Here is a 12,099-nt window from a genome sequence, read left to right on the forward strand (position 1 = left end):
CCAGTGACCACTCCCATTGCTCCAGGACTATGAAAAGGAAGAAGAAGCTTGTTCAATCCAAAATCCTTGAAACACCAGAAAGTGGGCTCAGTGAGACTGAAATCACCAATCTTCCTGGAAAAGAATTCAAAATAAAAGTTGTAAGTATGCTGATGGGGCTACAGAAAAATATTCAAGAGCTAAGGAACAAATTCAGGAGGGAGATAACTAAAATGAAACAAACAATGGAGGATTTAAAAGCAGATTAGATGATGAGGAGACAGTTAACGAAATAGAAATCAGAGAACAGGAATACAGAGAAGCTGAGGCAGAAGGAGAAAAAAGGATTTCTAGGAATGACGGAATATTAATAAAATTCTGTGACCAATCCAAATGGAACAATATTCACATTATAGGGGTACCAGAAGAAGAAGAGAGAAAAAGGAATAGAAAGTGCCTTTGAAGAAATAATTGCTGTAAAGATCACCAATCTTGGGAAGGAAATAGTCTCTCAGACCATGGAAATTCACAGATCTCCAAACACAAGGGACCCAAGGAGGACACCAAGACATGTAATAATTAAAATTGCAAAGATCAAAGACAAGGACAGACTATTAAAAGCAGCTAGAGAGAAAGATCATCTACAAAGGAAAACCCATCAGACTATCAGACTTCCAGCAAAAACCTTACAGGCCAGAGGGAGTGACATGATATATTCAATGTAATGAAACAAAAGGGCCTTGAGCTAAGAATACTCTACCCAACAAGATTATCACTTAAATTTGAAGGAGGGATTAAACAATTCCCAGGCAAGCAAAAATTGACAGAATTTACCTCCCACAAACCATCTCTACAATGTATTTTAAAGTGACTGCTCTAGATGGAAGTGTGCCTAAAACTAAATAGCTGTCACCAGAGAAAATAAAACCATAGCAAAGGAAGTAGACCAACTAAATACTAACCAAATGGAAAATTTAAACAGCTACCCATAAAGTCAGTCAAGGGACACACAAACAGTACAGAATATGACGCCTAACATATAAAGAAGAGAGGAGAGAAAAAAGAATCATCAGACTGTGTTTATAATAGCTTAATAAGTGAGTTAAGGTAGACTGCTAGGTAGTAAAGAACCTGCTCTTGAGCCTTTGGTAATCACGAATCCAAAGCCTGCAATGTCAATAAGTACATATCTATTGATAATAACCCTAAATGTAAATGGACTGAATGCACCAATCAAAAGACATAATTACAGAATAGATAAAAAAGCAAGACCCATCTACATGCTGCCTACAAGAGACTCACTTCAAACCCAAAGATATACACAGACTAAAAGTGAAGGGATGGAAAAGATGTTTCATGCAAGCAATAGGGAGAAAAAAGCAGGTGTTACAGTACTTGTTTCAGACAAAATAGACTTCAATACAAAGAAAGTAATGAGACAAAGGAGGACATTACATAATGATAAAGGGGTCAATGTAACAAGAGGATATAACCATCATAAATATCTATGCACCCAACACAGGAGTACTACATGTGTGAAAAAATATTAAAGGGTGAAATAGAATGCAATGCATTCATTTTAGGAGATGTCAACACTCCACTCCAAAGGACAGATCAATGAGACAGAAAATAAGTAAGGTGACTGAGGCACTGAACAACACATTAGAACAGATGAACCTAACAGACATCTACAGAACTACACACCCAAAAACAGCAGGATACACATTCTTCTCAATTGCACACGGAAAATTTTCCAGAACAGACCACATACTAGACCACAAAAAGAGCCTCAGCAATTTCAAAATGATTGAAATTTTACCAACCAACTTCTCATATCACAACGGTATGAAACTAGAAGAACAAATGAGGCCCAAAGTCAGTAGAAGGAGTGACATTATAAAGATCAGAGAAGAAATAAATAAAATTGAGAAGAATAAAACAAAAAATAAATGATACCAAGAGGTGGTTCTTTGAGAAAAGAAACAGATAAACTCCTAGCCAGACATATCAAGAAAAGGAAAAAAAGAATCTACACACATAAACAGAATCAGAAATGAGAAAGGAAAAATTGCTATGGACACCACAGAAATACAAAGAATTATTAGAGAATACTAAGAAAGATTACATGCTAACAAACTGGATAACCTAGAAGGAATGGACAACTTTCTAGAAAAATACAAACTCCCAAGGCTGAGCCAGGAAGAAACAGAAAATCAGAACAGACCAATTACCAGGAAAGAAATGGAATCAGTGATCAAAACACTACCCAAGAACAAAACTCACTGAACCAGATGGCTTCACCGCTGAATTTTTTCAGACATTTAGACAAGAAATACTACCCATTCCCCTTAAAGTTTTCCAAAAAATAGAAGAGGAGGAAATACTTGCAAACTCATTCTATGAAGCCAGCATTACTCTCATACCAAAACCAGGCAAAGACAAAACAAAAAAAGAAAACTAGACTAATATCCTTGATGAATACAGATGTAAAAATACTCAACAAAATATTAGCAAGCCAAATTCAAAAATACATCAAGAGGATCAATTGGGATTCATCACAGGGATGCAAGGGTGGTACAACATTAAAAAATCTATCACCATCAACTATATCAATAAAAAGATGGACAAAAATCACATGACCATCTCCATAGATGCTGAAAAAGCATTTAACAAAATTCACCCATTTATGATAAAGACTCTCAACAAAATGGGTATAGAGGGCAAGTACCTCAACATAATAAAGGTCATATATGACAAACCCACAGCCAACATCATACTATAACAGAAAGAAGCTGAAAGCTTTTCCTCTAAGATCAGGAAGAAGACAAGAATGCCCACTCTCCCCGCTTTTATTCAACATACTAGTCCTAGCCACAGCAATCAGACAACACAGAGAAATAAAAGGCACCTACATTAGTAAAGAAGAAGTCAAACTGTCACTATTTGCAGATGCCATGATATTGTACATAAAAAAACCCTAAAGAATCCACTCCAAAAACTACTAGAACTTATATCTGAATTTGACAAAGTTGCAGGATACAAAATTAATACACAGAAATCTGTTGCATTCCTATACACTAATGATGATGTAGCACAAAGAGAAATCAGGAAAACGATTCCATTCACAATTGCATCAAAAAGAATAAAGTATGGTAGGCGGAGCCAAGATGGTGGCATGAGTAGAACAGTGCAAATCTCCTCCCAAAACCACATATATTTTTGAAAATACAGCAAATACAACTCTCCCTAAAAGAGAGACCAGAAGACACAGGACAACAGCCAGGCTATATCCACACCTGTGAGAACCCAGTGCCTCACGAAGGGGGTAAGATACAAGCCCCAGCCTGGCAGGACCCGAGTGCCCCACACCCCAGTTCCCAGCAGGAGGAGAGGAGTCGGAGCCGGGAGGGAGAGGGAGCCCAGGACTGCTAAACACCCAGCCCTAGCCATCTGCACCAGAGCACAGACACAGTGCATGGGTGGGGTGCTGGAAACTAGGGAAACAGGACAGTAAGACCTGTGAGCGGGTCCCCACAGCCAGTGCCCCAGGGACAAAGAAAAGCGAGTGCTTTTTGGAAGTCTTAAAGGGACAGGGACCCCACAGCCGGATGGAAACATCCTGGGACACTAGCCCAGCAGCAGGGAACTCCAGGCACCCTAAACCCCTGGATAGCAGGGCAGCTCAGAGGCCCCTCACAGAGATAAACAGCCTCCCAGCCGTTTCCCCTCTGACGCAGCTCCGCCATATCAGAGTAGCAGCCTGAGACAGGCCACGCCCACAGCAACAGCGGAGATAAACTCCATAGCGGCTTGGGCAAGAATCAGAAGCCCCTTCTGTGCGCAGCTGCCCAGCACAACCCACTAGAGGTCGCTGTTCTCCCAGGAGAGGAAGGTCACAAACCAACAAGGGACGTTCTCCCAGCCATCACTCATGCCAGCTCTGCAAACTGTATCGCCATGAAAAGGCAAAATTTGAGGGAGACAAAGATAACAGAGACAACACCTAAGGAGACAGACCTAACCATTCTTCCTGAAAAAGAATTCAAAATAAAAATCATAAACATGCTGATGGAGATGCAGAGAAATATACCAGAGCTAAGGGATGAAGTCCAGAGGGAGATTACAGAAGTGAAACAAACTCTGGAAGGATTTATAAGCAGAATGGATAAGATGCAAGAGGCCATTGATGGAATAGAAACAAGAGAACAGGAATGCATAGAAGCTGACACAGAGAGAGATAAAAGGATCTCCAGGAATGAAACAATATTAAGAGAACTGTGTGACCAATCCAAAAGGAACAATATCAGTATTATAGGGGTACCAGAAGAAGAAAGAGAAAAAGGGATAGAAAGTGTCTTTGAAGAAATAATTGCTGAAAACTTCCCCAAACTGGGGGAGGAAATAGTCGATCAGACCACGGAAGTACTCAGAAATCCCAAAGGAAGGACACAAGGAGGACAACACCAAGACACATAATAATCAAAATGGCAAAGATCAAGTACAGGGACAGAGTTTTAAAGGCAGCTAGAGAGAAGAAAAAGGTCACCTATAAAGGAAAACCCAACAGGCTAACATCAGACTTCTCAACAGAAACCTTACAGGCCCAAAGAGAATGGCGTGATATATTTAATGCAATGAAACAGAAGGACCTTGAACCAAGAATACTGTACCCAGCACGATTATCATTTAAATATGAAGGAGGGATTAAACAATTCCCAGACAAGCAACAGTTGAGGGAATTTGCCTCCCACAAACCATGTCTACAGGGTATTCTAGAGGGACTATTGTAGACAGGAGCACTCCTAAAACCAAACAGATGTCACCAGAGAAAATGAAATCACAGCAAAGAAAGCAGACCAACCAAATACAAACTAAAGGCAAAAAATTAAATCAACTACCACTAAAAGCAGTTAAAGGAAACATGAAAGAGCACAGAATAAAACAACCAACATACTAAGAATGGAGGAGGAGGAATAAGAAGGGAGAGAAGAAAAGAATCTCCAGACTATATATAACAGCTCAATAAGCGAGCTAAGTTAGGCAGTAAGATACTAAAGAAGCTAACCTTGAACCTTTGGTAACCAAGAATCTAAAGCCTGCAATGGCAATAAGTACATATCTTTCAATAATCACCCTAAATTGACGCGGTCCAGCCACGCTGAGTCGAGCAGGTCCTGAAGTGCGGAAGGGGGGCAAAGAAAACAAAGAAAGATAGAACTGGGAGGGCTGACGCTCCTGTGTGTCACCAGCAACGCTTTATTAGAGTCCAGAGTATTTATACAGCAAAGAAGCACCCTATCCCAGGAAATAGCATTATCCAATAAGCAATCAAATACACTATTGACGTCAGCGGTAGCCGGGCAAAGGTAGGCACAGCAGGGCTCCTTCAGTTGCTCCTAGAATGCGTGAACAGGATGTTCTTTGTTTTCCATTCTGTCCACATCAGCAAGTGGGGGAAGGGGCATAGCCTGGCTCCCAACATCTCCCCCTTTTTTATTTTATAATATGAAAACAGTGCCTGTCTTACCCGTCATTGGTACTCCCACTCCAATGTGGAAGCTCTGTCTTAGGTTGCCAGAGGCTCCAGGGTGCTTACCCGTCATTGGCTATCCTGTCTTTCTTCGGTAGTACCATACAGGGGGTGTTGTTTCAGGTGAAACATGAATTTCCGAATCCAGCTTTAAGAGGGATTTTAACCAGAGCTTGATAACACAAGGTATCAATAATATCATCATTAGAAGACATAGCAGAGCAGTCACAATGGATAACAGAAAATGGGGCAGGTCTCCCAAGTTGCCGAAGGGAGAGGCTGCGTGCTTGAGGGTGTCTAGGATATCTTGAGCGGTTTTAACAGGATCAAACCGCAATTCTACATTTTGCATGTCAAGTATCTCCTTATGTAGGTCTAGAAAATCTTTGGTGAAGTTATCGGTAAGCCATATGCCCTGTAGGTGATTTTTCACCGTTTCCCAACTATACTTAGATTGATTATACTCTTTAGATGTGACACAAATTTCATTATAAGCTGCATGACATTTCAATTGGTGCCTTAATTTTAGGCCCTGAACCTCTTCGCCCAAATACATGACCATGTCATACAGGGCATTAAGCTTATGACTTATTTTCTCATCAATATTTCCTTGATCATTAAGAGCCTGAGTTGCATTTTGGGTCAAACCATTGACATAGGTTGCAGTTTGTACATTCTTAGTTAATGCTACAGCTGCTACAGAAGAAGATACAATAAAGGAAATTAAAGATAACAACCCTACAATAATGAGGTCCACAGCTCTCTTGGGACAGTCTAGAGCTTTCAATTCTGTCAACACTTGCAGGCCCTTATCATACCAAGGTCCCATGTGGTTCACAGGAATCAAAAGGAAAGGGGGTTGCTTAAGTAAGAGAACCATGGTATTGTTAGACACAGAAGAGATGCAGCTAGTGAGACTGCAATTTTTACAGGCAATGTGAAACATTTTTCTAATAAGTCATATTAATAGAAATAGACCCTACCAACAGCGCATGGGGGGGGGGCAACGCAGGCTGCCACATGTGTGTCATTGTTTACATTAATGCTTGTACTATTATCCCAATCTAATCCTCCCATAGCCACCCCTATTTTTCACCAAGAGGTCTGAGGGTACCCATCTGGAGTGTACCAAAGCCCCATAGAGAGTCCTCTGTATTGCGGGGCCGGCGTCTTTGAATTTGGTCCTAAAGACCAGTTCACAATGTAAAGCTCTTTAGTGATGTTCATCTGCTGTGGCCATTCACCACCTGCGCCCGCAAGTGAAGGGGAGCCCTTGCACTTTGCCCAGGGTAATAGCAATGTGTCATTTTTAATTGAAGATGAAGATGTAAGCACACTGCACACAGGGTGGTCAGAAGGCAAGGTGCCGTTGCTCCTATTACTAGGTGTTCCGATGGGCCTCCAGAGCATGACAGTGAGTTGTTGACCCAGAACGGTCCAGCCCCACACATTGGAATACTGAAGTGTTAAACAGCCGGGCTTGTGGTTATTTAAGCAAGCAACGTCGCCACAATCATTTTTAAAGAAGCACATTGGAGTCCCTCGTCCCAGGCCTGTGTGATTATACAACCAGCGTTGTAGCTGCACGTGGATGACAGGTCCTCCCAAAATGTCAGAATCATTGGAGTAGATCTGTACCTCGGGAGACTTCTAACTGACTGGATGGAGCAGAGGCGGGTCAGGAACATACGCCCAATATATGTGCTGAACTGCTTGCTCCGCTGCTTGCTCTTCAGCTGGGGTCCTCCAAAGCTGGAGCAGGATTGGGAGGAATATGGTCTTCATGATGCACCAGCCTTTCTGACAACCACCTCGGGCCATCAGCATCCTGTGGAAAGACACAAACATGTCCTCACCTCCAAAGAAGGACAGGATCTGGACCTTGCCATGCCCCCATCAGAGGATCTTTCCATCGCACCTGTGCAAGGGGCGGACGACTGCCAGAGCACCAGAAGCGCTCTGCGGAACTGCATCCCGCAAGGTCTAGAGTTAAAAATTTTTAAATATAGAGTGCATGGGATAAATAATTCAAAGGGGTAACGGGGTATAACTCCCCCTTCTTAATTTTATTGAGCTGGGCTTTCAAAGTGCCATGGGCTCTTTCAACAATGCCTTGGCCCTGGGGATTATAGGGGATGCCTGTCTCGTGGGCAATACCCCATTGCACACAAAATGTGCAAAAGCAGCTACTGGTATAGCCAGATCCATTGTCCTTTTTAATCAGCTTGGGAATGCCCATAACAGCAAAGCAAGAGAGGCAATGGCGAATAACTTGTGAAGTGGATTCTCCAGAGAGAGCAGTAGCATGCAAGAAACCTGAATAGGTGTCAATGGTAACATGAAAATATTTTAATTTTCCAAATTCAGGGATGTGCGTGACATCCATCTGCCACAGGTGATTTGGCAGGAGGCCACGAAGGTTGACACTAAGTTGTGGAAAGTTGAAATGATCAGGACAGGTTGAGCATCGTTTAACAATTTGTCTCGCAGCTTCTCTAGTGATGTGAAAATATTTGTGAAGACTATGACTGTTTTGATGATGTAATGAGTGAGAGTGCGTAGCCTTTTCTATTTGTGTAAGGCCTACGCAGCGCATGGCTGCATCAGCTAATGCATTACCTGCAGTCAAAGGACCAGGTAACATAGTGTGAGCATGTATGTGACCTATATAACAGCGCTCTGTCCGCTGTTGAAGCAAAGACTATCTGTACAAGCTGCTGGGTGGCTGTAGTAGAAGTGTCAATGTGAGGAACAGTCTCCAGTCAGGAGACTGCATTGACTACATACTGGCTGGCTGAGTAGAGATTAAATGAGGACGAAAAGTGGAACAGAACTAAAGCCACAGCACGCAGTTCTACCACTTGTGCTGAGGCTGGAGTGGTGCCGTGCAGAAAAGCCTTGCCATGCACTACATACACAGCCGTGCCATTGCTGGAGCCATCCGTGAAGATGGTGGGTGCACCTTCAATAGGTGTGGAAGAAATTATGCATGGGAATACAAATTCTTGAAGTTGAGCAAACTGGAGTAGTTTCACCTGAGGGTAATGATTATCTACTACTCCCGTAAAATCAGCCAAAGTGATGGGAAATGCATCTGTGTTTTGTAAGAGCCAATCTATCTGTTGTTTTGTGAAAGGAACACCAATTATAGATGGTTCAAATCCAAAATATTTTCTGGCCTCTGACCTTATCTCCTGTATTAAAGTTGCCACTGCATCATGAAAAGGAGTTAATGATCTTCGAGGTGAAACTGCTAAATGTAGCCACCGACGTGGACCTTGCCCTTGCCAAAGGACCGCAGTGGGAGAATGTTTGGTAGCGAAAATCTAAGCTTCTAAAGGTTTATTGTAATCAAAATATGTCAGTTGCTGTTGTGCAATGGCCTGTTCTACACACAACAGAGCAGTCTTGGCCTGTGGAGTAAGTTCTCTAGGTGAGTTTGGATCTGGATCTCCCTTCAACACATCAAATAGAGGCTTTAGTTCACCAGTGGTGATTCCTAATGAAGGCCTCAACCAATTAGTATCCCCTAGCAATTTCTGAAAATCATTCAAAGTCTTCAACTGATCTTTTCTCAACTCTATCTTTTGGGGTCTGATTTCGTGATGGTACAATTTATAACCTAAATTGGAAAATGGGTTAACTGTCTGCACTTTCTCAGGAGCTATAACAAGACCTCGCTCTGACAAAGATGTCTGCAGGGCAGAATAAGCTTCAAGTAGGATTTTCTGTTCCTGGGAAGCTAAGAGAATATCATCCATATAGTGGATGATATATATTTGAGGAAATTGTGTACGAATGGGAAGTATAGTTGCAGATAACATACTTCTGACACAAGGTGGGGCTGTTGGCCATGCCTTGAGGCAAAACTAACCATTGATATCTTTTCATAGGCTCTTGAAGATTAGTACTCGGGATACTAAAAGCAAATCTTTTACAATCTTGTGGGGCTAAGGGAACAGTATAAAAGCAATCTTTCAGGTCTAATACTATTTTATAGGTATTATTTGGAATAGCGGCAGGATGGGGCAGCCCAGGTTGAAGAGCTCCCATCACTTCCATGGTTTCATTCACCTTCCTCAAATCTTGCAGCAGCCTCCACTTTCCTGATTTTTTCTTAATAACAAATATAGGGGAGTTCCAAGGAGATGTAGAGGAGGTAATATGACCTTTATCCAATTGTTCCTGAACTAACAGTTGAGCTGCTGCAATTTTTTCCTCGGACAAGGGCCACTGATCTATCCACACCAGCTCATTGCTTTTCCAGTGAATAGAGTCTGCATGGAGAACAGGCAAGATCATGGCCCTTGAGGAAAATACCCCAATCCTCTTCTGTCTTGTTTTAGTGCTAATGGAAGGGTTTCCACAATACCTTGGTTATTGCTACCTAGCCCTTTTTGTGGAAGGAGTCCTTGATTAAACATCTGTTGTGAAACTTGAGCAGAGGGACTATATAGATAAACTCCCATCTCAGACATGACGTCTCTACCCCATAGATTTATAGGTAACCATGGTACAATATATGGCTGAAAAGTACCTATATGTCCCTCAGAATCTTCCCAGGTTAATATATCAGAACTCTGTAGAGGCGATTGAGACTGACCTATGCCTCGGAGCTCCATAAGTGTTTGCTGTGTGGGCCAAGCAGATGGCCAATGAATGTCTGCTATACAAGAAACATCTGCCCCTGTATCTAGGATTCCTTTGAACCACTTTCCTTGGATTTTCAACTCTAGTTGGGGTCTATTCTGTTTGATCTCTTGGATCCAATAAGTTTCTGAAGAACCAAAGCCTCCATCTTTTCTAGGGCTTTTGGTGACTTCTCCCCACAGATATTATGGGGAGCAATATTAGTTGTGCTATCCTTTGTCCAGAGGGGATCACTGATATGCCTTGGGGAGAGTGTGTCATGACTTTAATTTCACCTGTGTAATCTGCATCTATTACACCTGGGGCAACATGTAATCCTTTCATGGTGGTACTACTTCTTCCCAGCAATAATCCTACTGTCTCTGGAGGTAATGGCCCATAGACCCCTGTAGGAAGGGCTTGCATGCCTGTTTCTGGTGTTAATGTGGTGGAAGTGAGGTCCAATCCTGCGCTCCCTGAGGTCGCTCGAAAGAGGTCTTGAATGGATTTCCGCTGCTTAGAGCCTGACTCCCAGAAGCCTGATTCTCTGCGGTCACCTGCAGTGTCCCATAGCATTGTTTGTTTGGGGCCTGGGGCTGGCCCCTCTGCCAGTTTCCCTGAAGGGGATGACCATCTTTATCAAACCTTGATCTACAGTCCTTTACCCAATGTTTTCCTTTTTTACACCTAAGGCAAAGTGACGGTGTAGCCTCACCTCCTTGATTAGCTGGAGGCCTGGAGGCTTGTGGACATTGGTTATATGTCCCATCTGTTCACAATTAAAGCATGCACCGACAGGACGCTGACACCCACAAGATCTGGTCTGCTGAAGCATAACTTCTTTGATGGACTTCCCTTGCAGCGCTGCCGCCATAGCTAATCCCTGGGTATAGGATGGCTCTATATCTGAACATAAGCAAATGTAATCTGATAAGGTGGCCTTTGTCCAAAATGGCCTCAAGACAGCTTGGCAGGCACTGTTGGCGTTCTCATAGGCCAACTGTGTGACTAGGGCGGTACTAGCCTCTGATTCTCCAAATGTTCTCCCTGCTGTCTTCAATAGGTGAGCTGCAAATTCTTGAAATGGCTCATCAGGCCCTTGCCTGATTTTAGAGACCTCCTCTGTTCTACTAGTACTTTCTGGGAGAGCCTTCCATGCTCTTCTAGCTGCCGCATTTGTTTGAGCATATACTGCTAACTGAAAGACCAACTGTTGATCTACCTCAGCATATTGGCCCTCTCCCGCCAACATGTCAAAAACAATGGGTATTTGCTGAGCAGCATTAGTCCTAGCTGTTTTCTGACAATTCTCATAAAATTCTGATTTCCATAGCAGATAATCTCCCCCCGTAAGGCATGCATGTGCTAAGGACTTCCAGTCTCCCACAGGCAAAGTCTCTGTAGTCATAGCTTCTAAGATGGTTAATGTAAACGGAGCAGTGGGGCCATATTTATTGCAGGCTTCTTTCAGCTCTTTCAACTGTTTGAAAGGAAATGGCACATGTCTGAATACTTCTCCATTGTCACCTGGCTATTCTAACACTGGATAGGCAAAAAATTATTGTGTCTCCTCTCCCTGATCTTGAGCTTGTTGTAGTACTGCCTCAAGAGGAGTAACCTTTCTCTGTCTCTTCTGCATATTAACTGGGAGCATATGAGGCTTTTCTTCCTTAGACTCTACAGGCTGTTTTTCTTTCTGTTCTAAATCCTTCTCTGTCTTTCACTCCACTGTTTTCTCTTTAGTTTGTTCTGAGGATATAGGCTGAACAGGATCAGAACCTGCCTTTTCAAGGGGAGTTGTTTCAGCCTTACTCACAGTGGAGTCTCTTTTCTCAGGGTGCGGCTGTCCCATCTTTTGCTGCACTTCTAAGGCTAAAGTAAGCCGCTTCAAAGTGCCCTGAATTTCATTCCACCGCTCTTTGAAAGGTATTCTGGATGGGTCTGTGGCAACTGTCTGCGTT

Source organism: Manis pentadactyla, chromosome 4, assembly GCF_030020395.1.
Source record: "Manis pentadactyla isolate mManPen7 chromosome 4, mManPen7.hap1, whole genome shotgun sequence".
NCBI lineage: Eukaryota > Metazoa > Chordata > Mammalia > Pholidota > Manidae > Manis > Manis pentadactyla.